General features: G+C 34.5%; 1 long non-coding RNA gene across 1 annotated transcript; it reads right to left on the bottom strand.

The window, feature by feature from the left end:
• Nucleotides 1-6,358: 6,358 nt before the first annotated feature.
• LOC148938466 (uncharacterized) lies at nt 6,359-11,009 on the bottom strand. Its single transcript, XR_016143685.1, has 2 exons — nt 10,881-11,009; nt 6,359-6,571 (listed from the first exon to the last, which is right to left on the bottom strand). It is a non-coding gene; the product is annotated as an uncharacterized LOC148938466 (long non-coding RNA).
• Between the last annotated feature and the right edge of the window lie 775 nt (nt 11,010-11,784).

Raw genomic sequence — 11,784 nt, 5'->3', positions numbered from 1 at the left:
ATTAATATTAATATTAATATTACATATATATATTCATATATATATTCATTTACATTAATATATAATAACATTAACATATAATATCTATTGTATGTTTGTTTGCATTGATTGTTTGTATAATTTCTGTTCGTTTTAAGTTTCGTTTTTACTTCAATAGCAATTTTTTTTCGTTTTAAGCTTTATTTTAATATTAAAGCTAAGCATTACTCGCTTTAAGATCTATTTATTCATTTATATTATTACTTGTTGTATTTTTTTCCTATAATTGTTTGTTTAATTTCTGTTCGTTTTGGGTTTCATTTATTCTTTTATAGTAATTTCTGGTCATTTTGAGTTTGAATTTCAACAGATATTTGAATCTGCTGAGCTTTTTCGGAAAGTTTTTTTAAAATTAATTTTTGTTCGTTTTTTATTGCAAAAAGATTGCAAAAATTATAGTAAAATATTGAACTGATGAGCTTTCAGCAATTAATATCACTATACATCAAATATTCAGTTTAATTTATTATTTCTTTCTAAAGTTGTTCAAAACGAATATAGTTTCACTACAAACAAGAGTTTGGATACTGCCCCCTTCCGTAACTGTAAATAAAAACCAAAAGCCTACTCCGTCATTGGTGCTTTACTGAAAACAAATTATCTTACAAATATTTTCTTTTCCAGTTCATACAGCATTGAAAATAACAATAAATTAGACTGAAATAAATTCTTGAACTGATGGATCTTTCAATAACCAATATCACTATATATCAAATATTCAATTTAATGTTGTTTATACTTTCCAAGGCTGTTCAAGACGCATATAGTTTTCAGTAAAGCGCCAATGGCGCAGTAGGTTCTAGACTTTTACAGAGAGAGAAGGAGCCGATACCCAAACTCTTGTTTATAGTGATTTTTGTTCGTTTCAAGCTTGAATTGCTTATTCAATTTAAGTTTCACTCGTCTTAAGATTTTATTTATTCATTTACTTTAATATCTATTGTATGTTTGTTTGCCTTGATTGTTTGTTTAATTTCTGTTCGTTTTAAGTTTCATTTATACTTCAATAGCAATTTTTTTTTCGGTTTAAGCTTTATTTTCATATTCAACTCACTTTAAGATCTATTTATTCATTTATATTATTACTTGTTGTATGTTTTTTCCTATGATTGTTTGTTTAATTTCTGTTCGTTTTGGGTTTCATTTATTCTTTAATTGTAATTTCTGGTCGTTTTGAGTTTGAATTTTAAGCAGATATTTGTATCTGCTGAGCTAAAGTTTAAAATAGGCTTTACTTTTCTTTGAAAAACTTATTTTTCGGAAAGTTTTTTTTCAAATTAATTTTTGTTCATTTTTTATTGCAAAAAGTTTCAAGTTCTTATAAATTCCTTATTTCAAAATCAAACTTTTCAAAAAATCAAATCTTCATCAAAGCATCAAAACTGGTATCAAAGTAAAAATATCAAAGCGAAAAAAGTTTGCCCCCTTTGGAATGAAACCCCCTTCTTCTATATAAAGTGCGTCTGGGAAAAAAATAACTGGAGTGTGAGGGGAGGCTAGCTGCCCTCCGATCACTTTTTACTCTTAAACAGTGACTTATAACTTTCAATTTCCAATCAAATGAGCCCTCTATGAAGCTTATACAAGCATCCCTTCCATAACATCCATATATGCCACCAGGGCATAACTTACAACGCCTACCCTCGGGCCCAGGGGGCTGTGTCGACACCGGAGTTTCGGTTATCTGAACTTTGAACTATTTTTAAAAAAAATGTCTCTCTAAAAATCTTTATCTGATGCATTTAGGGCGTGGAGGGGGAGGGCGATCTAGTTAGCCTCCAATCTCTTTTGACTGTTAAAAAGTGAACGAGAACTTTCAATTTCCAATCAAATGAGCCCTCTCCAAAGTTTATACAATCATCCCTTCCATAAAACGATATATGCCCCCAGAGCATTACTTACAACGCCTGCCTTCGGGCCATACGGGGTGGCGTCGACACAAGAGTTTTTCTTATCAGACCTTTGAATTATTTTTAATGAAATGGCTATATTAAAAATTTTATCGGATAGACTTGGGGAAAAAAGGTGTGGGGGGGGGGGACGGGGCTAGTTGCCCTCGAATATCTTTTGACTTTTAAAAAGTGAACTAGAACTTTCAATTCCCCGTCAAATGAGGCCTCTCTGAAGTTTATACGAGCATCCCTTTTATAAGAGCCATACACACCCCCAGGACAACAGTTACAACGCCTATCACCTGGGCCCTGGGGGGTTGTGTTGACACCGGAGTTTTTGTTATATAAATTTTGAACAATTCTTAAAAAACTGGATGTCTCAAAATTTGTATCGGATGGGTTTGGGGAAAAAGGGCATGGGGGAGGCTAGTTGCCCTTAAATCTCTTAACTCTTAAAAAGTGAACTAGAACTTTCAATTTCCAATCAAATGCGCCCTCTATGAAGTTTATACTAGCATCCCTTTCATAAGAACCATACATGCTCTTAGTGCATAACTTAGAACGCCTTCTCCCGGGCCTTGGGGGGGGGTTGTATTGACACCGGAGTTTTCCTTATCCGACCTTTAAACTATTTTTTTAAACAAAATGTCTACATCAAAATTTTCATCTGATGGGTTTGGAAAAAGAAGGCTAGGGGGGGGGGACTAGTTTCCCTTAGATTTCTTTCGATTATTGAAAAGTGAGCTCAAACTTTCAATTTCCGATGAAATTAGCTCTGTCTGAAGTGTATACAAGCATCTCTCTCACTAGAACGTTATATGCCACAGGGCATAACTTACAACGCCTGCCCCTGGGACCTGGGGGGGGGGGGGTGTCGACACCGGAGTTTTTTTATCTGACTTTTGAACAATTTTTAATTTAATGGCTTTCTCACAATTTTTATCGGATGCATTTGGAAAAAAGGGGCGTGGGGGGGCTAGTTGCCCTCCAATCTCTTTTGAATCTCAAAAACTGAACTATAACTTTAAATTTCCAATCAAATTAGTCCTCTCTGAAGTTTTTACAAGCATCTCTTCCATAAGAACCATATATTCCCCCAGGGCAAAACTTACAGCGCCTGCCTTCGGGCCATGGAGGGGGGGCGGTGTCGACCCCGAAATTTTCGTTATATGGTCTTTGAACTATTTTTTAAGAAATGACTCTCTCAAAGCTCTTATCAGATGGGTTTGAGAAAAAAGGGCGTAGAGAGGGGAGCTAGTTGCCCTCCGATTTCTTTTGACTCTTAAAGGGTGAACTAGAACTTTCAGTTTCCAATCAAATGAGCCTTCTATGAACTTTATACCAGCATCCCGTTCATAAGAACCATACATGCCACCAGGGCATAACTTACAACGCCTGCCCCCGGGCCCTGGGGGGTTGTGTCGACACTGGAGGTTTTGTTATATGATCTTTGAACTATTTTAACAAAATAGCTATCTCAAAATTTTTATCGGATGCAAAGGGCGTGGGGGGGGGCTGGTTACCCTCCAATATATTTTGACGCTTAAAAAGTGAACTAGAAATTTCAATTTACAAACAAATGAGCCTTCTCTGAAGTTTATACGAGCATTTCTTCCATAGAAACCATATATGCCCCCAGGGCATAATTGATAACTCTTGCCCTGAAGACCTTGGGGGGGGGGGGGTTGTCATCCTCAAAGACATAATTTCCAGAACGTTCAACTGCGTTTAATAAACTGACTATCTAAAAATTTTGATTGGAAGTGTTTGGGGAACTGGTGGGCGTAAAAGGGGTGTTACTTGCCCTCCAATCACTTTTGACTATTAAAAATGGCATTAGCCCTTTCAATTTCCAATCGGAATCTGTCCTTTTTGAAGTTTCTACGACAACGCTTTCTATAAAACCTTATATTCCCCCAGGGCATAACATAAAACCCTTGTCCTGAGGGCTGTGGGGGGGGGGTCGTCATCCTCGAAGACCTAATTTCCAGAATTTTCAACCACATTTAACAAAATGGCTATCCCAAAATTTTGATTGGATGTACCTGGGGAAAAGGTGGGCGTGAGAGGGGGGTTAGTTGCCCTCCAATTACTTTCGACTATCAAAAAGGGCACTAACCCTTTGAATTTCCAGTTAAATGAGCCCTTTTTCAAGTTTCTACGACAATGCTTTCTATACAAAGCTCATATGCCCCCAGGGCATAACTTACAACCTTTGCCCTGACGGCTGTGAGGGAGTGTCCGCCCCAAAAACATAATTTTTATCGGGAAATCAACTACGTAGAACAAAATGGCTATCTCAAAATTTTGATTGGGTGTGTTTGGGGAAATGGTGGGCGTGGAAGGGGCACTCAATTTTGACCCTTAAAAAAAACTCTCGATTTCCAATCGAATGAGCCCCCTCTGAAGTTTATACGACGACCCCTTCCATATGAAGTGCCTCGGGAAAAAAATTAATAAATGATAATAATAAAACATTGGAGCCGTATGGCCTTTACTATGGGCAACGCTATAGCGTTGCCTCTGATTTGCGTTCAGACTCTATTTAGTGTGTCTGTTTTCAGAGTTTATATATGTATGTTTCGTTTAAGTGACCGTTGGAAGAATACAAGTTAGTTATTTTCTACAACTGTGTAAGATTATTTTCCCTGAACCCGGGCAGGGTAGGATAAGAGTTCGCGAGAAATACCGTCATTAGTATACCGACAGAGAAGTCCATTTACCCTCCAGATATAGTTAGAGATAGACCCAGGTGGTGACACTCTTGGCCGAGAGTTCGGCCCTTTTGATCGTTCGATCAAGTTACCATACCCTGGAACAGGGTATACCGTAAGAGGGTAGTACCATACCCTATATTTACTTTACAGTAGTGGTAGCCGCGAGGCTTTCCACTCCAATACAAACTTATTGTTTGAAAGCATCACTAGATAGTTTATGTAAAACAGAAGATTATCTTAGGAACAGACGAAGGAATGGTGTTCAAGTCATTGTAGGCATAGACTAATGAAATTTCTCGCCTTTTTAAGAAACTTCCAAGAAGTTAGAAAAGAATTAATCTTACTTATGTCTTGACGAGCCAAAACTAGAAATAACAAGAATCCCCATGTGCATTTTTAGAAGAAATGTTTTTCTTCTTCTTCATCCCTCTTGATTACTTGGAGACTTTATTGCAAACCTCCATGCACTTCTTAGCCCTGCGGCAACTGAGATTCAACTTTGAGTCCCATATTACCGAGCGGAGATCAATCCCACTGTGCCACCACAGAGTTAGAGATGTTTTTAAATTATCCCACTGAATATTTCCTATACAACGACGCTCAGTTTAAAATTCCAAGTCTGTTTATCATATGACTTTTTTTATTTATTTTTTTATGATCATATCATATATGTTTTTTTTTTTACTTTTTACCATCGCTGATTACATTTCTTTGGAAACCTTTGGTGTGTGAGAGTATTTTCTGTTTAATAATTGAATAAAGAAGTCCTACCCCCCCCCCCTTTCCCCTGCGATATGAGCCTTAGCAGTGTTTAGCGTATCAGCAAAATGGCAAGCTGATACACGCTTGTAGGCAAAATCTGAATGACATGCACTGTGGACAAAACCCCCCTCTACATTTGAAATTCTGTTTCTACCTTAAAATAAGCGCTATATCTCCGTAGTCAGGATGACTTCATGTTTTGAAAGAATATTCTGTATTCCACTCTAGCACCTCATTTACAGAATAAAAGTTTTGCTTAAAAAATTATCTTTGCTAATATTTCTTTAAAAATCAACTAGCACGTGTTCCATATTTCGACTTCCCAAGACTTCGAGAGTCATAAGAGCTTAAGACGAAGAGTCTGAAAGATTGAATTTCTTACTCACTCCAAATGAAATCTCTAAACAACATATAAAAAGTATGATTATACCGTATATTGGACAGCTGTATTTTTGGTGGCCTGCATCAGAGAAATTCAAACCGTAAATGCCGTTTAAATGTAAATGATGTTTCTCGCTAATAAAATGAAGAGCTCCAGCGTCAGGCTTATTTAAATTGTTAAAGTTACAGTTCTCTACACAGAAAAAAACAAAAAACGTTATTTCTGCATGAAACAAAATCAAAATACGTCCACCTAGATATTCGAATAAACCTATGGATACACATCAGAGTTACATATATCAAGGAAACTGAGACAGAAAGCAGATTGGATTCAGTTCACTAATCGTGATTTAATGGGTTTACAACCGCATTTACTTCAAGATCACTTACTTACACGGATTACACACTGAAAAGATGATATACAGGCTATCTGGAGAGAATTTGGGTTTTTAAAATTAAAATTCAGAACTTTTTTGGTTGCTTCTGTGTGCAAGATAAAATTGCTTCAAAATTCCCATAGATAAGATTGAAACGGTGACTATGAATTTGGTATTTAAAAAGACAAAGTGATGCGAAAATTCTTGAATTTATAGCAAATCCTTATAAAAGATTGAACTGATGTACGAAATGAACAAGAACGCCAGTTTCAAAAAGTAAAAATAAAATAGTAAAGCAATTTTACACTTAAATCGAAATTCTTGCAAATCTAACAACTCATATTCGACCGTGATTTCACTTCCGACGGATTTCTTTTTCCATTTCGATCATTTTCAGCTTTTTCTAAAAAAAGAAAAAAAATATTAGATATATAGTTAACGAAAACATCACACCTCTACATTCTATTCGTGGTCAAGGCAAGATTTAATTTTGTCTTTTCCAGTATATTCCTTGTTCCCAATGAGTCTAGTCCGTGATGTTGATTATTATTTATCCCCTCTTCCTTGGTTTTTTGCTTTCTTTCTTTCTTTCTTTCTTTCAAAAACTATAAGTTTAAACTTTAAATAAAGTATAATGATCTTTTATTCAGCAAAATATATTTGACTTCAAGTACGGTAGTACAAACTATCTTTCTTCAAAATCAAAAAGGAGGTAATGTAGCTTTAGGTAAATAAGGTTGACGATGGACTTTTAAACGACCAGATGGCAAATTATTTTTACATATTAGTATAATTCTTAAAGAACAATTTAAAAAGAGTAAAGTAATAACAAAATGGATTTTTTTTTAACAGGTAGGGAGTCTATCCCCCCAAACCCACAGACTACGCTTATGCTAGGGAAAGAAATGCCTTTGCTAATATACAACGGCAAACAAAATATAAGTAGGCTAGATCGTGAAAAACAATTCAATAATTTCACCGAGGAACCTACTAAAAGTTCAGAAATTTTCAAAGAAGACACAAAATGCAGAAGTTTTGGATACAAATAACTGCATTTTTTTTCTTCTTTTTTTTTCTAGACATCAAACTGGAACATGATACTACTAGTCTGTTTGTGAAAATTGTAGGTGCCTTGGAATCGCTTCTATGATTCATATTGCCAGTGGTATTACAAGATTTCTGTTTTGAAGGGTTCCAAGATGTATACCCCACAAATATTTAAAAATTGCAAAAAAAAGGAGATACCTTCAAATAAAATAGAGGGTGATTTCCTTAATTTCGTGGTCAAAAGGCTTCTTAGCCTCTTACTGGATTAAATAAAAAAAAAACAAGTTTTTTTTTAACTGATAGTAAGGAGCAGCATTAAGATTTAAAACGAAGAGAAATTATTACGTATATGAAAGGGGCTGTCCCCTCCTCAACGCCTCGCTCTTTAAGCCAAAGTTTTTTATTGTTTTAAAAAATAAAGTTTTGAGACAGAGTCAAACTTTAGCGTAAAAAGCGAAGCGTTGAGGAGGGGATAGCCCCTTTCATATACAGAATTTCTGTTCGTTTTAAGTTTTAGTGTCGCTCCTTACTGAATTTAAAAAAAACTTCTTTTTCTTATTTAATTTCTGAACGTTTTCGAATTAATGCAGCTTTGATTTTGGCTCACCGTACATGAATAGTTAAAACAAAATTTGCATATTAATTTTACTTTATTTTTGGCTAAATGGATTTCTCGAAACTTCGATCTGACGTAACTTCGAATTAACTTACGTAACGAACTAGGGGGTTCGCCCCCTAGTCAATATTTCGCTCTTTACGCTAAAGTTCAAATTTTGTTCCAATTCTTTAAGAATGACCACTTAATCACAAAGGCCGTTAATTAGAATAAATAGCTCTGATGAAAGTACAAAAAACAAAAGTTTAGCGTAAAGAGCGAGTTAATGAGTAGGGGGCGAACCCAGTCACATGCGTAATAATTTTTGTTCGTTTTAAGTTTTGATGTTGCTCCTTACTTTCAGTTGAAAAAATAGTTTTTTTTAGTTTAATTTCTGATGGTTTTTTTAAATAATGCTGGGAAATCCGGAGCCCCCTTCATAGCAATGTCCCTTCTCCCATTAAAAATTCCTCCGTGGAAAGATCTTCCAACTTACCACCTGATACACACAACCCCCCCCCCCAACTACCAGAAAAAAATCCCCCTGAAAACTTCTGTATACAACTTTTAATTTCCTGAAAACTTTTAATTTCCGTTCGAATGAGCTCTCCCGCGATATTCTAGGACCACTGGGTCGATGCGATCACCCCTGGGAAAAAAAAAAAAAAAAAAAATCAAATAATCACGCATCCGTGATCTTCCTTCTGGCAAAAAATACAAAATTCCACACTTTTGCAGATAGGAGCTTGAAACTTCTATAGTTAGGTTCTCCGATACGCTGAATCTGATGGTGTGATTTTCATTAAAGTTATATGACTTTTAGGGGGTGTTTTCCCCATTTTTCACAAATAAGGCACATTTTTTGACGGATAAAACTTTACGCTTAACTTTTGACGGGTAAAACTAAACTTGATGAAACTTATATATTTGAAATCAGCATAAAAATCTGATTCCTTGGATTTATATATTGGTATGTTATCACGAACTTTATGATATCAAAAAAAATACAAAAAAACAATTGCCTACTTACATAAACTAAGATATAAACTCCCAGCAATCAGTTCTGCTGAACAATGCCGAAGCGTTGGACTGATATTTTTTAACAATATCAACAGTATTGAACTTGTTATCTTGTTTAATTTAATATTTTATCTTGTGAACTTATTTGTTTCATTTTATTTACGAACGTTTTTATTAGTAATAAATATACGTAACTTACGAATTAACTTACGTAACGAACTTCTATATTCATATATTTTTAATACGTATATTAGGGGGTTCTTCTCCTAGTCAATACCTTGCTCTTTACGCTATAATTCAAATTTTTTCCAATCCTTTGAAAATGACCTCTTAATCACAAAGGCGGTTAATTAGAATAAATAGCTCTTAGGAAAGTTCTACAAAATCTTTGGCTTAAAGAGCGAGGTATTGACTAGGGGGTGAACCCAATCATATAAGTAATATTTTCTGTTCGTTTTAAGTTTTGATGTTGCTGCTTACTTTCACTTGAAAAACTTGTTTTTTTTTATTTAATTGCTGATCTTTTTTTCAAATAATGCTGGGAAATCCGGCTTCCTCTTCATAGCAATGTCCCTTCCCCCATGAATACTTCCTTAATGGAAAGATCCTCCCATATAGCCTATTTAAGGTTATAGAACCTTAAAGTTATAAGGTTCTATAACTTTTAGGGGGTCTTACCCCATTTTTTCGAAAATCAGCCAAATTTTCTCAGGCGCGTAACTTTTGATGGGTAGGATTAAATTTTATGAAACTTATATATTTGAAATCAGCATTAAAATTTTATTTTTTTGATGTATCTACTGATATCAAAATCCCGTTTTCTAGAGTTTCGGCTACCATTGAGCCAGGTGGCTCCTTACTTACAGTTCGTTACCACGAACTGTTTGATTAAACGAACTTTCTTATGTACTAATAGCTGCACTAATTACTAATCAACAAATGCATATTTAGGATCACTATACAAAGCTGATTCTTTGATTGAATGTTATAAATATTGAGGCTCTTATATTTTCGTTATTGACAAGGATCGTTCTTTACATATCATTCATTACTATGAAGATTTTTTTTTTTTTTTTTTTTTTTGCTCAAACCAAATCATATAGAAAAAATGTTTGTGGAAAACTGGAAACGGGTCACTCAGTCATAAATTAGAACTTATATTTTCCTTATCAAGGATCAAAATCTATTGGCAGGCGGCCAACAATAAACAACACACATTTTTTCCCATGTTTTCCCTATTCTGTTCTTTTTCCGTTGGTTTCAGATAATTACTTTATGGTTTCTAATTTCCAGGGAGACCATGCCCCCCCCTTTCTGGCGCCCATGAATATTTGTGAAACGCGCTGTATTCTTTTTCTTTTTTTCCCTGCGAAATTGAGATACTCGTTCTATATTGTGATCAAATTCTTCCATGGTAGTCCAAAAATTACCAAGGCACATGAAGGCTTCGTGCACATTTTTTATGACCGGTCTTTACGTTTTTGTGAGCTTCCTCTTCCTCACTTTCATTGTGTATTCCAAAATTCCCTAATTTTTGTTCAATTAAACTCAATTGACAAAGGGGTGCATTTGGAAAGGGATTCGATTAACTGATTAGCCTCTTCTTTGTTGGCGTCACAGATCAGTTCATTCATTTGGCCAACTGCGTTCTGCAAGGAAGTAATTTTATTTCTTGTCGACGAAAATATTTGAAAAGTTAAGTTTATAAATGTTTGAAAAAGGAAATTATTAGAAAGAAGATGGCTCTTTGTATAGTTATCTCTTTTAGTTTACTATAATTTACTATAATTACTATTTTACTATAATTTAATTACTATAATATATTTACTATAATTACTATAATTATAATTACTATAATTACTATCTTTTAGTTTGTATAGTTATCTCTTTTACAGTTTACTATAGATACAAGTTTCTAAATTGGGTATCCAGGAGTGTTTAGAAATTTGAAATCAGCATAAAAATCTGATTCCTTGGATGTATATATTGGTATGTTATCACGAACTTTATGATATCAAAAAAAATACAAAAAAAACAATTGCCTACTTACAAAAACTAAGATATAAACTCCCAGCAATCAGTTCTGCTGAACAATGCCGGCTGAACAATGCCGCTGAACAATGCTGATATTTTTTAACAATATCAACAGTATTGAACTTGTTATCGAACACTAAAATAATTAATGCCTTTAGACTCAATTGTTTATAAAAAATAACGCATTATCAAAGTAGTTTGTTCAAAGTAAAACAGTAGAAGGCTATTTTATACTCCGATTGCCCACCCCTGCTGCCACCTACAACTTTTTTTTACATAATTTATGTCTGTTTGTTGTCAGTGAGAATGAAAAAACAGGAATTTTCTCACTTTGATGGATGTTTTCTTGGATGGTTATGTGTGTTGGTCAATTTATTTGATGTTTTTCATGGATGTCAAAAGTAATTTATGTCTGTTTTATGGTTTTCGTCAGTAAGAAAGAAAAAACAGTATTTTTCTCACTTGAAAAAACATGAATTTTCTGACACTGATGTGTGTTTCTTTGACGGCTATGTATGCTGGTCAATTTATTTGATATTTTTCATTGATGTCTTCATAGAGTTATGTCTGTTTTATGGTTTTTGTCAGTTATAATGAAAAAAACTGGAACTTTCTCACTTTGATGGATTATTGAGTCAAATGGGGACAGGTCAATGACACTTCCTTCAAGATCATGTTGTTGTTGTTGCTCGAGGCAAATGTTATGAGTTTCCAGGAAACAGTTAGATCACGTGTTTCCTTCTCAGCCAGTCAGAGGGCTTGTTTACATATTAGCGGCGGAGGGAATATAAGGAAAGGATTTTTGCTATAGTTTTATTAGTCTGTGAATAGAATTCAAAGGAGTAGGAAGAACAGTTCTGACTTTACTCATTTGGTTATATATTTGTAATAATGAGTGGAATGTTTAAACTATTAAAAGT

Source organism: Artemia sp. Qi Xiang Cuo, unplaced genomic scaffold, assembly GCF_049724085.1.
Source record: "Artemia sp. Qi Xiang Cuo unplaced genomic scaffold, ASM4972408v1 HiC_scaffold_3240, whole genome shotgun sequence".
NCBI classification, from domain to species: domain Eukaryota; kingdom Metazoa; phylum Arthropoda; class Branchiopoda; order Anostraca; family Artemiidae; genus Artemia; species Artemia sp. Qi Xiang Cuo.
This window is presented reverse-complemented; position numbering and strand designations above follow the sequence as displayed.